The 17,479-nt window shown below is 34.5% G+C and overlaps 1 protein-coding gene across 24 annotated transcripts in view; it reads right to left on the reverse strand.

The window, feature by feature from the left end:
• ZBTB20 (zinc finger and BTB domain containing 20) overlaps nt 1-17,479 on the reverse strand; it is a 1,022,251-nt gene that overhangs the window by 82,110 nt on the left and 922,662 nt on the right. Inside the window, exon 1 of one of the 24 annotated variants that reach the window (XM_023499033.2) lies at nt 4,187-4,288. The exons of 22 other annotated variants lie outside the window; for them this stretch is intronic. The gene's annotated coding sequence lies outside the window, so the exon portion shown is untranslated. Of the gene's footprint in view, nt 1-4,186; nt 4,289-17,479 lie in introns of those variants that run through there. One more of the 24 variants, XM_012544524.3, reaches the window with a different exon arrangement.

Raw genomic sequence — 17,479 nt, forward strand, 5'->3', positions numbered from 1 at the left:
ATATATATATATATGTATTTACATTTAAATAAAACTAGGACCCCATTTAATTTTTTGCCTATTTTTTTTTTAAATTCACTGGTTACTACTATTTTAAGAAAGGAAAAAGGAATAAGTCTCCTTTGAAAACAGGGACTCCTTCCAACCTTGACCTGGCTTTTCTGATACAGCTAATCACAGGGAGATGCCTAATGTGATAATGATGTGCACTTCTTCCATTCAGAGCCTAGTACTGCTTTGTTAACCCAATTATGATCCACTCTTTTATACATCACAAGACTGCCCAATGCAACACACTGTGATGTCACAGCCAGACATGACTTCATGGTAGGAAAAAACAAAACGATGAAAAAAGGGTGAATACATTACACTTTTAATCACACCTACTAGTCCAGAGGAAGAAGGGAAAAAGGGGAAGGAGAATTAGCTTTTTTTAGGGGGACAGAAAGCAAGAGCTTTCTCACTTGAGTGCAAAAAACTTAGCTCTAAAGATACCCCAGTGCTTTATCACAAGAGGTTGAGCATGAAAAAAAGGACAAAGAAATTCTACTATCAATCAGAATGCATTTGCATGCACTGAGCTACAGGTGAAAAGCAAGCAGGCACGATTTGATTTACCTAGATTAAAAGAGCAATTTTCCATCCCCTTTTTTCAGAAATAGCCAATCAATTTTGGCTTAACTGTTGCTGACTGTACAAGGCTCATTCTAATACCTTACTGATTTAAATGGTATATTCCTAGCTGAAGGCAACACTGCAGGAAGAACTGGAGAATAACCATGAAAGAAAGCGAGAAAGACCAAAGGTCATAGATAGCATGACAAAGCTCATTAATTTTGAAAATTAACATTATGGTTTGTCTGGACATTATGGCCACAGCCACATCAGAATTTCTAATCATCATGGCACAACCTAGGGGCTTGCATACAATAAATTTCTCTCATACAATTGTCTAAAAATCTAATCCTGAAGCCTGAAAAGAAATCTTTAACAGACAACATAAATCAGAAATCTTAGAAATGCTGAGTTGCTAATTCTCTATGATTTCTAATGTAAAGAAGGAAAGTAGCCTCAATACTTAAAATCTCATTTAGGCATTTGATGAGGACTCTAACTTTTCTTAAACTTTGTATCCTTGAGAAAGTGAGGGCCAGTACCTAGATGTTATATCAGGCTGCACTGAACTGGGAAGTAAATTACAGAAGGCTATGTATATAAGGTAATTCGAAGCACCCAAGTGGCTCAATGGATAAGATGTTGGGCCTGGAGTTAGGAAGACTTGAATTTAAATTTGGCCTCACTTACTATCTGTGTGACACTAGGCAAGTCACTTTACTTCGGTTTGCCTTAATCCACTGGAGAAGGAAAGGACAAACCTCTTCAATGCCAAGAAAACGCCACAGATAATACAGAGTCACAAAGAGTTGAATATGACTGAATGAGTGAACAACATGCATCTAGGGAGATTATATATGGGATGATATAGGATGGGATTCTTCAAATAGCCCTCCAAGAAGGAATGGAGTTGAACTGGGCATAGAAAAGTCTCTTATGGAATCAACTAATATCCGAATTGGAAGGGACTATGTGGAGATCAATTAGTCCAACTAACTCATTTTGCAAAGCAGGAAACTGAGGCCTAGAAAGGTGGAATGAAATTGAGGTGCCACAACAAATGAGTGGCAGAACAAGGACTGAAACCACATCTTTTCATTCTCAGTGAAATGATATTCCTTTAGATTAGATTGGTAAGGGAGGAAAAAAAAAAAAGAAAACAAATAAATAAATAAAACACCAAACTTCAAGTGGACCTTGAACGATTAGGGAAAACAAACTTGGAGAGAAACTTTTGTAGATTTCTATAAAATGTTCTCAATTACACAAGACAGGAGGTATTTCCCTAGAAAGACAAGTTCATGAAACACTAATAAGTTGTGATATATAAAGTCAATTTGAAAAAAATGTTTTAAAAGGATCAATTGAAGAAATAAGAGATGTTTAATCAAAAGAAGAAAAGACATAGTGGAATATAATTGACATCTTCAAATATCTGAAAAACTATCATGTGAAAGAGGTATGACACATTTTTTCCCAAGCTCTCAGAGGATATAATTAGGGTCAGTAAATGGAAGATATATAGAGGTTGATTTCTGGCTCAATATAAAATGATACTTCTTAACAATTAGAATGGTACCAAAATAAAATGAGTTATCTTCCTGGAAGTCAACAAATAGAGAGTAGATAACCCTTTACAATATAAGGAATACTGTAGAGGGAATTTGAATTTTTAGAGGGATTAGAAGAAATCTAAGGCCTCTTTCTGCAACAGAATATGTCCTCTTTTTGAAGATTTTCAGTCTAGTTAAGTGAGGATATGTTTGCCACTAGTAATCTGGTTACCTGGTGATGGGTTACTGGCCATGTCAATCTATGAAGCAAAAATATAAAAGTTTTTAGTTCTATGTGGCTCCTATCTCCTTCTTCTATGATGGCAGGGGCAATAGTGGAAGCAAATAGTCTATCAATATTAACTTTGCAATCGGTAGACTAAATGTGAGGTTCTCATCCAGAAAACAAGAAATGGGATATTATTGGGGAACTCAAACAAATCATGTTAATCTCAACAACAGAAATGAAATCAGAAGGAAAAAAAAGGAAGTTTCAGCTAAAAAGGTCATTCACAGATTCTCTTTATAGAGCAAAGTAAAAATATTCAGAGAGTTAGTTTCTTGGAGAATCCAGGGGCATAATAAAGATCATTTCAAGAGATATCTGCATACCTAACATTTCATTATTCATGACAGATGTTTTGAAAAAGACTACCAGGAAGGTAAAGGCAGGTTTTATACCAATGTCTGTTGCCAAAAAAAGTCACGACAGAAAAATTTCATAAAAGAAGTAAATTAATTTATTTTTAATAGTGACTAATAGAAAGGAAGGATAGCAAAAAATGAATGCAAAACATGGTTCAAGAATAAAAAGGATAAAATTAAAGCACTATACAAAAGCATCATACTTATGTACAATGAATATTTTCTTCAAGAACAAAAGTGGGAAGCACAAAAATCAGAGAATATTAAATACAACAAATATTGAAATGGATTATATTCTGATAGATGAGAAATGACTAATTACTAACATTGGAATAAGTTTAGAATATATTGACTGCAGATATTTAGGACCATCAATTTACTAAATCAAAGGTCAAAAATCGGTATTAAATTAGAAGAATAAAAATGAGACTAAATGGGCAAATCCTATGTGATCTTTTAAGTCCTGGACAACTTTGTAGCCTAGAGATGAAATTCGTAATCATTCAGAAGTGTTTGGTCTAACAATTCACACAGAAAAAATGAAATGGATGAAGATTTTGTATTGTCCAGACTCTGAACGTGTTTGATAGGTAAAGAATTGTCTGTAACACCATTCTCCTAGTGATTCTGTATAACTTGTAAATCACAAAGTATCACAATCTTTAAAGAATTTAAGTTGGAGTGACATCAAAATGATGTTAACGAAGGGAACAATGGGCACAAAAGAGCAACATTATATAACCACCTAAAATCTGAGCAAGAAAAGCAGCATAACATCAGAGATGAATGAATGGGAAAAGTCATAGAACATTCACGTAGTACAGATACAAGTGATGGAGCTCATGTGCTTCACTGCTATCCACTCCATGTCAAAAGATGTAAAGACAGGTTCTCAGCATATAGGGAGAATCCCTGTGGAAGATTTAGAGAAAAAAAAACAGCACAAGATAAATAGCCATGGATATATTGATCTCAACTACTGGACCCTTCAAAGAATACATATGTCAATGCAATTACAGATCCACTGGGATGTTCTAAACAAATTAAGTTTCAGCTATGATATTCTTTTGTGCAAGGCAAGGCATATCAGTGGGATCACTATAGCAGCTGTAATTTTGCTACTGATATGGGGAGTTTGAGATATTAATCTGGGTAATCAGACCCCTTCTAAAAGGAATTCCTCTTGCTTTAATAATGATATTGCTCCATTTAAATTTTTTTTGAACCCTTTTTATTTGAATCCTTGCCACAGTAGAAATGAAGAGATATCCAATGTATCAAGAAATAGAACTGAAATTAGGAATTCCAGAAACAAAGACTAAATAGTAGTAGACTTAGAGGCAGTTAGGTAGAATGTTGAACAGAGAACCTACCTTCGAGTAAGGGGACCTCAGTTTACATCCAGCCTCAGACACTTACTAGCTGTGTGATCCTGGGCAAGGCACTTAACCTCAATTGCCTTCCAAACTAAAAAACAAAGAAATAAATAGATAGGAATGGACTTGATTAAAGAGGGTTTAAAAAAATAAATTCTACCTAGAATGAAGGGAGAAACTGTAAAATTTTAAGTGTCAGATTCAGCATAGTGGCTCTTAAAGAATCACTAATTGAACACAGAGATGATCTGTATTTTTGAGAACAAAAACAAAAAGGAAGTCAAAACAGCAGGAGTCCTTTCTTTCCTCTAAGAAGGTAAATTGGAGAAAACAAAGTACTTTCAGACTAAAAAGGTCTTCTTTAAACATTGCTAATATATCCAGAAGTGAAGAAAGACTAGAAAACATCTTCTACCAGGGAACATGTCACACAGAAATTCATCTTTTTAGAAGACAAGAGACAGGGGAAAGAGATATAAATAATTATACAATGGAGAAAGACAGGCAACATAGCAAAGAAATAACTAATTTATTGGAGATAGCAAATTATTCATCTGAAAAATACTGATTTTGTATAATATCCTCCTCCAAGTATATGTGTGTGTGTGTGTGTGTGTGTGTGTGTGTATGCACATTCATATATTTATGTGTGTTTAAATGGGAGGGTTAAAATAAAAGAATAATTTTGGGAATGCAAATTACTAATTCAAGCTTCAAGGGAAAGTTGAGTGACTTCTACAGGATGATATGCTTTCATTGTTCTTCCCTTTACTGTAGTTATGAGGACTACATTCAGGGTTAAAAACAAAATAAAATCCCCTCCTACAGCTCTTCTTTGGCTCGTCAGAAATACTGAAGAACTGCCTAAGAAGTGATTGGAGTATGGTGTGAAGGAGCAAAGAAGGAACAGTACATGTTTAGAAATGAGGATATAAAATGCTCCCATCCATAAGATCTTAGAGTCTAGATAGAATCCTAAGACATAATCTACTGAGATAAAGCAAACTGCCCCTCTCGGAACCACCCCCTGCACCTCCTCTCCCCCATGCTAATCTGATTGTAGAATCAGGACAGTTTACATGCTTCAACAGCTAATTGGACTGTAAGAAGTGGATTAAAGAAAGAAAAAGAGTGGGAGTAGAGGGTAGAAATAAAGGAAAAAAAACATGTCCTTGTTAAAAGTTTTAAATTACAGGCTTGAAAAAAAAAAAAACACCAACAAAAAAACTGGCATTCCACCATATCCGGTCTAGTTACCAAATGGAAAAATGGGGTCATTAACATGTTTATTTGAATTACATTAGTCCCTCTCTTTCATATTTAATTTATTCAGTTAGAAAAAAAAAGACTGCTAACAATACTGAAAGACGGGTGTAATAGATCAGGGAGCTGGAAATGAAAGATTATTACTCAGTTAAGGTGTTTTCCGGGTTCAATTTAGTCCTTTGTTGTTTTGTTTTGTTTTTCTGATGGGAATAGTAAGAGAAGGAAAAGTAAGGTACAGATGGCACTTGGTTTATTTAAAAAAAAAAAAAAAACACGACTTAGGCCTGAGTCACCTTTTGATGAAAGTGAGGTATTATTTTATTCTACAAAGGGAGCTGACCTAAAGATTAAAAAAAAGAAGGTAAGGATAAACAAATACTCCTCAGGATAGAGTATCTCAAAGATCAATGGTTGTCCCAGTATTTTTTTTTTTAATTTTTAAAAAGTATATGGAAAAAAGGAAAACAGTAAAATCTTTAAGTAAGTCAATAACCAACTTTTTAAGATAGTAATAAAATACCAAGCTGATAGGGATGAAGAACAAGATCTCTTGAGGGTGAGAACACGGAAAAATAGCAGAATGATCTGAAAACAAGCCACTCTTGGGAAAAATAATACATTCCACAGAATTATGACTTTGTATTATCAGTTATGACCCAGGAAAGGGACATAGAATTTCTGTAGTATTTTCTCCGAGATTATTGATTTATAAATGCTGAGGCAGACAAAAAGGTTGACAAATATACCCTTTAATGTAACAACTTCCTCAGTGCAAACCAATAATATATCTGCATTTGGAACACTGTGCTCTCTTTGGTCATCAAGTCTCAAAAAGTACAGTAAGCAATAGAAGGTCCAATAATAATTCATATTATTTCAGTAATTGGATGAGGACTGGAATTTTGAATGAAAACAAAAAATTAGGAGACTTTAAGTGGTAAAATCAAAGACTGAGAAGCATGAGAATGAAGTCTAGAAAGTAAAGAGAATATAGGTTGAATCTTGTTCAACAAAGCTAGATAAACTTATTTACCAAAGTCCATTAAGGTTAAACATGTTGAATTCTCAGGGCTTGAAAGAATATATCTATGGTCAAATGACAATTATGACTTTACACAATAAATAATAAAAACTTTCCTAAGAAGGAATAATAAAAACCCTTGGTGTGTTCAATAGTCTTCTTAGGCCTAGCACTTCCTGACTCTTTTTTTTCCCCTAGATCTATTATTAACTTTCCTTCCTTTCTTATATCTTCTCCTCTCTAACCTACCACAATCACAAATAATCTTTAGATTGTTATTCCATCCCTCTTCCAGAACTGAATGTGGAAGAGATAAGAGAAGATTCCTCCCAACTATACTTAAGCCACCAAGCAGATATTAATTAGCCTTTACATGCTTGAATTTGTACTGACTTTTGCACATGGCTTTTCAAAGAAAATAGAAGGAAGTCCTCCTTTCATATGTGACTCATTTTCAAACTTAGTTCCCCCAATGGATCCTTTCTAATCATAAAGTGCTGTGCCTACCTTATATCCAATAATAAAAGGCCCCTTCCCCCAACTTGGCTCTAAAAAGTGAAACATGTTGGGGCCTATAATACATACTTGCATGGAACTTGCATGGAACATATGGTACAGGGTCCTGTACTGTTAATAATAACTAAAATTGATATAAGGTATACTCTGTGTCAGACATTTTACAAAGCACTTCACAATATGATCTCATTTGATCCTCACAACAATCCTGGGAAGTAGAACCTTCTTCTTACAGATCTTACATCTCATAGATGAGGAAACCGAGGCAAAAAGTGACTAAGTTGTCCAGCGTTCATGTATAATTTATTTCAGCCCCCAAATACATTCTATCTGTATTATGAATGATGCATAAATTTTCAAAGCATATTTTTGCCTTACCATTTGAGTGAAATTTCTCTTTCCAAAGATATTGATAATATTTTAAGAATTAAATCTGGTGTTCTTTTCTCATTCCCTATCCTGCTTATCTTTGTTCAACTTTTGACACTCAATGATCTACATCTCCCAAATATTCTCTTCTCTACTGACTTTTGTTTCTGAATTTTTGTCAGCTATGCTCTTACTCACCTTCTTGTTCATTCCATGTGCCTTTAGTTAGAGTATCATTTCCGACACCCAAGTATTTGTTTCCTATGAGGTTCTGCTCTTGAACCTGCTTCTTTTCTATCCTGTTTGTTTTGGTGATCTAATCTGTTCTACTCTGAGAATTATCAAGTTCATACATCAGCCCTATTTTTTGTCTTGAACTCCAGTCTCCTTCTCTATTTACCTGTCAGACATGTCCTCCTAAATATTCCATCAACTTCTCAAATGCAACATATATAAAGCAGATCAGAATAGGCACTTAATAAGTTTTTTCCCCCATTCATTTGCTTCCCCCCTAAATTCTCCTCTCCAAACTCATCTGTTACTATTAAAGGCATCACCGTATTCCCAGCCACTCAGGTTTGCCTTCTCAATCATTTGACTTATTGTTCTCCTTTGCTCCCACATCAAAATGGTTCCCACTTGTCATCAATTCTACCTCTATAATTCTAATACACATCTCATGTATGTCTTTACCACCTCTTACAACAGCTTCCTGATGGTCTCTCAGCTTCCAGTTATTCTTCTACATTTTCTCTCATAATTGTTAACTTCATGTTCCAAAGAAAAAAGTCTATCTGTATCACTCCTCTCAAAAAATGTTCTGTGGCAATTATCCATTCCCTTAGAATAAAATGTAGACACCTCATTCTGGAATTCAAAGTCTTCCACAACCTGGATCCTGCCTATTTTTTGCAGAAATATTCCACCCAAACTGGCCTTTCCCGAATTGAGCATTTTTTTTTCTTATTACCATACTGTCACAAGCCATTCCCAAAGTATATGTACTTTTTCTTCATCTTTTTGTCACAGAAACATTTCTTTTTTAAAAATAGGTCTGCTGATATTTTCTGTTTCTTACATTATTATGACATCCCCCTTTCCCCTCCTAGAAAGCCATCTCATAACATTATTTCTTAAGAGGACAAATAAAAATGCTATTACAACTGATCAATACATTGAAAAAGTTTGAAAACATATGCAATGTGGATCTCCCATCTTCATGAAGAGGTGGGAATGTCTTCTCATATTTTTTCATTCATGTCCTGTTTGATCTTTAAAATTTTGTTATACTGACTTTATATTTTATTGTATGCGATTGTTCTATTTACATTGCTGTAGCCACTGTATTGTTTTTTTTTACTCTGCTTACTTCACTCTGCATCACTTCATATAGCTCTTTCCATTCCTATTTCTTTGTATTCATCACATACATGATTTCTTATAGCACTATAATATTCCCTTGTGTTCATATACCACAATTTGACAGGTCATTTCTTAGCTGACAGGCATTTTCTTTGCTGCCAATTCTTAGCCATAACAAAAAGTGCTCTAAATATTTTAGAGTATGCAGTGACTTTTTTTCATATCGATGGCTTCTTTTTGGTATAGGCCCAGTAATGAAATCGCTGTTTAAAAGCCTGTAGGCATTTTAGTCACTTTATTTACATAATTCCAAATTGCTTTCCAAAATGGCTATATTATTTCAGCAGCAACTTGAACAAGATATTCGTGTGCTTATCTTTCCACAACACTTCCAATATTGACTGTAGATAATTTTTGTCACTTTTGCCAATTTTTAGGATATGAGGTGAAAACTCAGGATTATTTTGATTTGCAATTCTTTTATTATTAGTGATTTGGGGCATTCTTTCATGTCTATCTCATAGAATCTTTTATGTCCTTCAAGGCTCAACTCAGGTGCCACTTTTTCATATAAGAAGCTTTTATCTCATAGCACAATTGTCAAATTACCTTTTATTTACAATGCTTGCATGCATATATGGATATATCAAGGATTTTTTTATCCTTACCTGGCTAGAGCCTTGCACATTTTAGGCAATTAATAAATTCTTATGAATAGAGTTGAATTGGATTAAAGAGTATGAGTGTTAATCTTTTGGACTATAATCAAGAAAGATAAGCTAACTTTAGATCAAGAAGAAAATATTACAAACTACAAGGAAAAAAATATCATTCAAACACAGTAAAAGCACAATTTGAATCACACAAGACCTAGCAGTGGCTACATTTAAAGATCACAGGTCTTGGAACACTATGTAAAAGAACTAGGGTTTTAGTAGAAAATATCATACCCAGCCAAGTTAAGCATAATCCTGAATGAAAAAAATGGAATTCAATGAGTTGACACACTTTTAGGATTATGTTTCAGAAAAACCAGAACTTAATAGAAATTTCACATATAAGATCCAAGAGAAATATAAGGCAAACATCAAAGATTAGTAACAAGAGACTCAATAAAGACATATTTTTTACATGGAAATGTCAGTCGTATGTCTAAGATTGTCATTAGAAAGTGGGTAGTTTAAAAGAAAGACTGAGGTAGAGATGAGTAAGATGTGATTCAAAAAAAGCAAAACTGTGTAGGAAAAGGTAAAAAGAGTAATTATCATATTCAAATGAAGTGTGAAAGGAAGACTTGACACAGAGGAATTAGGGGAGGAGAGATGATTTTGGAATCCAACTCTCATTGGGAATGGATTAAAGAGAGAACAACACATATACATCTAGAAAGGTTAAAAGTTTTTTAAAATTCAGGAAGAGGGAGATGAAAGAAAATAAAGGAGGAATTTTTAGAGGGAACCCTACTCACATCTGATCTGGGTTAAAGAGAGATTATATGGGGTAGCTAGATGACACAATAAACAGAGCACTAGCACTGAAGTCAGGAGTACCTGAATTCAAATCTGATCTCAGATACTTAACATTTACTAGTTGTGCAAGCCTGGGCAAGTCACTTAACCACAAATGCCTCATCAAAAAACAGAACAAAACAAAACAAAAACCCAAAACAAAACAAAACAAAACACAAACCCACAAACAACAGCAATAGCAACAAAAAAGGGACTATCTATCTATCTCTCTGTCTGTCTGTCTGTCTGTCTATGAGAAGAGGTCTTCTAAATTTATAAAGAAATAAGAGGGTGAGGAGATAGCATAAGAGAAGTGTATAGGGATGTATACGTTAACAGGAATGGGATGTGTTGCATAGATGAACAGAAATGGTATAAAGATGAAACAACATATACAGTTGGAAGGTTATAAAAATCTTCTAAATTCAGATAGAAAACAAGAGGGCAAAGGGAAAGAGTTGGGGAAGAAAATAAGGGAAGGAATCTAGGGGGTTAGGTTAAATAACAGGAATACAAGGTAGGGACAAGGAGGACAAGCAGATGAGTTAAGAGGGATATACACACAATAAAATAAAGATCAGGAGTAGAATTTATTAGGTAAATAAAAAAATCAGGGATAGTAATCAAGATCACAAATAACGTTAAAGCTAAAATAAAGAAAAAAATAGGAATACTATACTATATGTCAGCCATATTTAAAATAATTAGACAGTATAAGGTTGGAAAATTGTTATTGTGTAGAAAATGATGAATTGGTGAAGTTAGAAAAAATATGGAAAGTCTTGGGCTTATAAAGGAAGATGTCATTCACCTTCCAGAGAAGTAGAGAATAAATAATCTTACAGATGCATATAAATTTATATTTATGTGTATGATTATAACTATCTATGCATCATTATATGTGTTTCATGTGTATATCTGTATTATATGTACACACACATATATACATATGTCTACATATACAAATATAAATTAGTACTTATAAAGTAAAAATAAAATAAAGTACAAATATTTTATAATACAGCAAAAATTACAACAGAAAACAAAAGAAAACCTATAAGGAAGCAAAGAAAAGTTGGACAAATTCTGAATACAATGTTTAGTATTTATTATCTAGGCTTTCTTGAAATGGGAATTTATGGCTTTACATTTTGAATCTTTTCATATTCTGCTGTGCACATGGCAATTTTTTCCTTTCCTATTTTGTGTTTAAGTTTAAAATAAATAAGTGAAGAAAATCAAGGCATTCTACAATATGTCTTTCAGTACCATCAAAAACCAAGCAAGACTAAATGGACAACATGGTCTGACTCAGTCAGACCCTGACCAGTCTCATGTTCAGAAAAGCCAAGGACTGACAGAGCAGCTGATGTCTGTCATGATGTGGCCAGAGTGACTCATGATCCTAGATTTTCTGCCTTCTACAACAGCAATTCTCTTGTCCCATCAAAAGCTCAGGCTACACATCTTAATTCTGCTTTGCAGCTGCCCCTGTAGGTCTGGATTTGGCTTGTTGCAATCAAACCATGCAGTCATTTTGTAAAACATTCATGGGGGAGAGAGGTAGGATTGTCCTAGAACTGGCAGGCAGACAGCTGGTTATCAAGATAGTGACCTCTTCTTTTTTAGGCACAAAAAGGAGACACAGGCCCTTTTTCTAGATCTTCTGAGGGAGATACGGCATAACAGGCATGAATATATAATATCATTAAGGCTGCCATATATATATGGAGATTAAAACAGCCTATTGTTACTAGAGATAATTTTAAAAATAATGATGACAACAACTAACATTTATATAGCAGGCACAGTGTTAAGCACTTTTGAAATATTATCTCAGTTGATTTTTACCCTGTGAAGTAGATGTTATTACTATTCTCATTTTACAGATATCTGAATTCTGAAGTTCTGAACCATTAGAACTCTGAAATTTCAAGAACTTCAGCTATGAATTTTAGAAATCCTGAATAACCAACCATTTGTATGTGTCTAGCTATATTTTAAAAACTTTTTTTTTGTCTTTCATTAATAAGGATGAAAGGGCAGGTGGGTGGCGCAGTGGTTAGAGGCTGGACCTGGAGTCAGGAAGACCTGAGTTCATATGTCACCTCAGACACTTAACTAGCTGTACAACCCCCATTTTGCCTCAGTTTTCTCATCTTCAAGATGAGCTGGAGAAGGAAATGGAAAAACTACTTGGTGTCTTGCCAAGAAAAATCCCACATGTAGTCACCAAGAGTCGGATGTGACTGAAGTGACTGAACAACAATAAGAATTCAAAACATTTAATCCTTCAAAGATAATAGACAATTTTTTGTCACGTGACTTTGACTGTATAAACCTATGAATTAGTCTATAATAGTATGACAGAGATCACTGACTTTAAATTGCTGCTGTCTGCCTGTTTCTGCTACCCAAAAGACTTACCTAAGCAGTGTCCAGATCTAGAACTTTATCCAGATCTAGAACTTTATATGCTTCAATAGGAATCATGTCTATTGAAGTAAATTCTTTTTTCTTTGCCAATGCTCGATCTATCGATCTGTTTGTGTGTATATATAAAAATATATGTATATATATAGATAGATATAGATATATGTGTATATAAATAGGTATATATAAATATATGTATATAAAATAGGTATATTAATACATGTATGTATATGTTTGTCTCTGTGTGTGTATGTATATATATCATATATATATGATATATATACATATACACACACATATGCACACACAGATATACATATGCATATACACACTGCAGTGGAACCAGATTCAACAATAACCAAGTAAAGGAAAAAAAGAGGAAAAAAGAAAAGGGGGAATATTGTAGGGATGGCTATCTATACTTAGGGAAAAATATGATTTACCAGTCCTAATAAGCTTGTTTTTCTCTATACATTGAAGGGCATTTGAATTAAGGTGTGTGAGGTTTTTGTGGTATGAAAACACTGTGACACAGGCTACAGTAGTAATCCTAAACAACATTCAGCTCTCCAAAACTGAGCTTAGATTCCTTTCAAAAAGGAGGAAATCAATTATTTTTGAGCTTGAATAGATCATTTCATGTTGGTGTCTCAATATGATGCCTCTTGTAAAATAGGTCTGGTTTCACTAAAGTTGAAGGCTACTGTTTGCATATACAAAATGATTAGGAACTGGTTATGATTATTATTAGAGTCTAAACTACAATATCCTAGGTTTAAGTGAGATGAAAATTTGTGTTCATTTCCCCAGGGTTCTATTCTCTTCTCCAGGCTTATAACCAGAGTGTAACCTTATGGGTTACTGTTATGATTGATAGCTAACAGCTTCCTAAATATCCCTCTGGAGATTCCCAGCTTACTAATGACTATCATTGGCACATAAAAGACTGAGGAGTCTTTGTGGCATTTAAAAAAATTGAAATGGCTGCCCTAAAGCATAAATTCAAATTCCATTATTTAAAACTATGTTATATATAAATATTAGCTCTTGTTTATATAGTGTTTTGAGATTTTTAAAATAGCTTACTTTCTCCTCATAAGAACTCCATGAAGTAGAGAGTACAAGTATTATTATCTCCATTTTACAGATAAAGAAAATGAGATCTAGTATGTCCAAAGTCTTGTAGTTAATGATGATCACTGTCTCTTTTTGAAGCCAGATCTTTCCAGATTCCACATATTCTGTCCACTCTTATTCTCCACTCCTACTAATGCAGCAATCTCCCATCAATAACACAATAGTCTCAGTGAAGACAGTGACAGAGTTATGTCCACTTGCCCTCTAAAAACGATGCTAAGCATTTCCTTATTCCCTGACAGTGAGAGGGGAAAATTAGGAAGAGGAAAAGAATTTCCTTTGATTCTCCACATTCACAGAAGAACTCCTATGTGTGACTGATACACCTAGAAAAACACATTCATGAAGAGAATGCCTGGGCACCATATAAGTCCTATGGACAGAAGTGTGGCTACTGCTTATGTTTAAATCAATTTGTTTTGTCATAGCACTCTTCTAGTAAAGAACTCCATGTATATCTGGTTAGTGCAGTAATGCCAATAATGTTGAGGTTATCTCTATTCATGTCATGACATTTTGGAGTTCAAGAAACATGAGAGTATAGTGAGTAGCAATATGTTAAGGGAAAAGGAGTTCTAGACTATAAATGAAGAGACCCAGCTTTTAGTCAAGGTTCTGTCTGTACTGAGGTATGTGACTCAGGGTAAATTACTCACTGGGGCCTCAGTTGTAATACAAAGGAGTTGGGCTAGGTAGTTTCAAAGCTCTGAAATCATGTATGGGTGGGTAGCATCACATATGTTAACGCTAATGATGCCAGGATTGTAGACTCTTTTTCCATACAGGATAGAAATTGGCCTCCCTGCTTCCAATCTTTTCCCTTCAAAATTAATCTTTAACACTATGCCAAAATGACCTCAGAAGGCACAGTCCTCACTGAATCATCCTCCTTTGACAGAAATCTTCATCATCTATAGGATAAAATACAAATTATCCTATCCTAACATGTTGGGCATCTCTCTAGCTTTATGTTATACAGTAGCATTCTACCCCTTACATATGCTAAATCCCAGTTAAATTTGCCTCAAACTTAACATTCCATCTCCTTTATCTGTTAATGCACACAAACTGTACCCTATGTCTGTAATATATTATTTCTTCATCTTTGCCTTTAAGACTGGAAAGAAGGAACTCTATGTTTATATTATATTGTTTCCTCATCTGTGCTTTTAAGAATGCTTATTTAAGCATGAACTATGAACCAGGTACTATTTTGGAGGTGGAATGAAGGTGTGTTTTAGAAAATAACAAACAAAAGTGAAAAAGTTTATATCTTTAAGGAGCTTACATTTTACCAGGGGAAAGTGGTAGTGATGGTAGTAACATGTCCACAGATAAATAAAAATAAAATTACATGAAGTCACTGAATGAGGCTGGGATACTAACAACTGGGAGAATCTCTAAGGGTCTTAGGTAGAAAATTTTATTTAAGTTGAGTCTTGAAGGCAACAAAACATTTTAAGAAATGATAGAAAGGACATAACATTTCAGGTATGGGGAAGAGCTAGTGTAAATGTAAAGAGATGGGGAAATGCTATCTGGGAAATAGAAAATGGGACAATCTGGTTGTCAAGAAGGGGCAGTTAGTGTTCATTCAATAATCAATGAAAAATAAGCTAGAGTCTAATAGCAAATAACTCTATGTTAAAAGGAATTTGCATTTCATCCTGGGGTAATAGGGAGTCTCCAAAGCTTCTTAAGCCAAGGAGTGACATGGTCATACTTATCATTAAGTCAATAAACATTTATTAGGCACCTACCATGTGCCAATGCCTATCTTACATGCTGGGAATACAAAAGAAGCAACCCCCCCCAATCCTTGCTCTCAAGGTGACAGTGTGGGAGAGAAAATAAGTAAACAGCTTTGTACAAATGAGTCATATATGGGACCAACAAAATAATTTTTAAAAGGGAAGGCATTAGAATTAAAAGCAGTTGGGAAATGCTTCCTATAGAAAATGGAATTTTAGTTGAGACTTGAAGGAAAACAGTAGGTAGAGATGAAGAGAAAAAGCATTCCAGGCAAAGGAGGGTTGCCAAAAAATGCCCAAAGCCTAGAGATGGAATGTTTTACATATATAGTCAGGAGGCCAATGCTACTGGATTGAGAAGTGCTATGCTGGGGATGGAGGGTCACCAGATTGAAGAGTACATGGTATATAGTAGAGTTAAGAAGATTGGAAAGGATTATGCTTATGCTTCAAAATGCCTCTTTGGTCACTGTGCAAGGGATGGAAAGTGAGGAGACAATAGAAATAGAAAAGTTAACTGGGAGTTTATTGCAAAATTAATCAAGCAATCAACAAGAATTTATTACATCTCAACTATGGACTGGACAGTATACTCAGTATAGATGATATAGACCCTACTACCAAGTAACTAACTCAATAACAAGCGAGATGTGTATATGAAGTGATATAAACACTATAAAATTAATATGAATATAGAGTCGTTAAATTTAAAGTAATTTGGGACAAAGGGCATTAGTGGCATGAGGAGAAGGAGGGGATTAGGTAGGGATGTAAAAGTCTTGAAACAAGGAAACCAATTAGAAGGCTGTCACAGAAGCCTAGATGAAAGGAGATCAATCAGGGCGTGGATTTTGGTAATATCTGTGTGAGTAGAGAGGAGGTGTTTGTTAGATGTGAGAGACACTGGTTGCCAAGTGAAGGAAGAGATGGCAAGATGTGGCAACTGATTATATTTGTGGGGTGATGTTACAAAACTTGAGAGCCTAGAAGCATGGCAATGCTTTCAAGATAGTAAAGTTCTGGAAAAGGGGTCTTTTTTTGATGGGACAAAGATAATAAATTCAGTTTTGAACATGTTGAGTCTGAGATGTTTGTGGCACATCCAGTTTGAAATGCATCACAGGACTGAAGTTTTGGGGAGGGGTGGGATGGAGGGAAGGGGATATGAGCAAGTGAGATTGTGAAAATAGAATCACTAACACTTGCTAATTGAGGTTTCAAATATAGTGTTTCTTGATTCCTTCCAATTTAAAGAGTTCTTCCCATCCTCACATTTTTTTCCCTAGAGCATTTTGTCTGATTATATCTTCTCCTCATTGTTATCTATCTTGTTTTTTCCTATCTGTATGCTTTTTCTATACCACTGACAAAATATTATTTCCCTGAGTGTAGACTGAATTGCTTCATTTGTAAAAAAGAAGGAATCAAAATAAATGACCTTCCTGTTTTATTCTATGATTATTTAATTTAGTTTTTTTTTTGTTGTTGTTTCCTTACTATGGAAAGGCAGAATGATATAATGGATACAATGACTGAGATAGATTCAAATCTTACCTAAATGTGAGTATGGGCAAGTTACTTAAATTCTTTTGAGTCTCAGGCAACTCCATAAGTCTCATTAATTAATTAAAAATTCTAAAATTTTTTCACTAAAAAAATTTTTTTTTGGTGAGTCAAGGCAATTAGATGAGGGAATAAGTGATTTGTCCAGGGTCACACAGCAAAGAATAAAATATTAAGTGTCTGAGGCTGGATTTGAATTCAGGTCTTCCTGATCTCAGGGCTCATACAGTATCCACTGGGCCATCTAGCTGCCCCAATCTAATTAATTTATAAAAATGAGTGGTAATTTAAGCTGAGAGAATGAGTTCCTATGCTTATACAATCACAGATGAACAAAGTATTGCCTCAATGTGTCACTAGCATA

The sequence above is a fragment of the Sarcophilus harrisii genome, chromosome 3 (assembly GCF_902635505.1).
Source record: "Sarcophilus harrisii chromosome 3, mSarHar1.11, whole genome shotgun sequence".
Classification (NCBI taxonomy): Eukaryota; Metazoa; Chordata; class Mammalia; order Dasyuromorphia; family Dasyuridae; genus Sarcophilus; species Sarcophilus harrisii.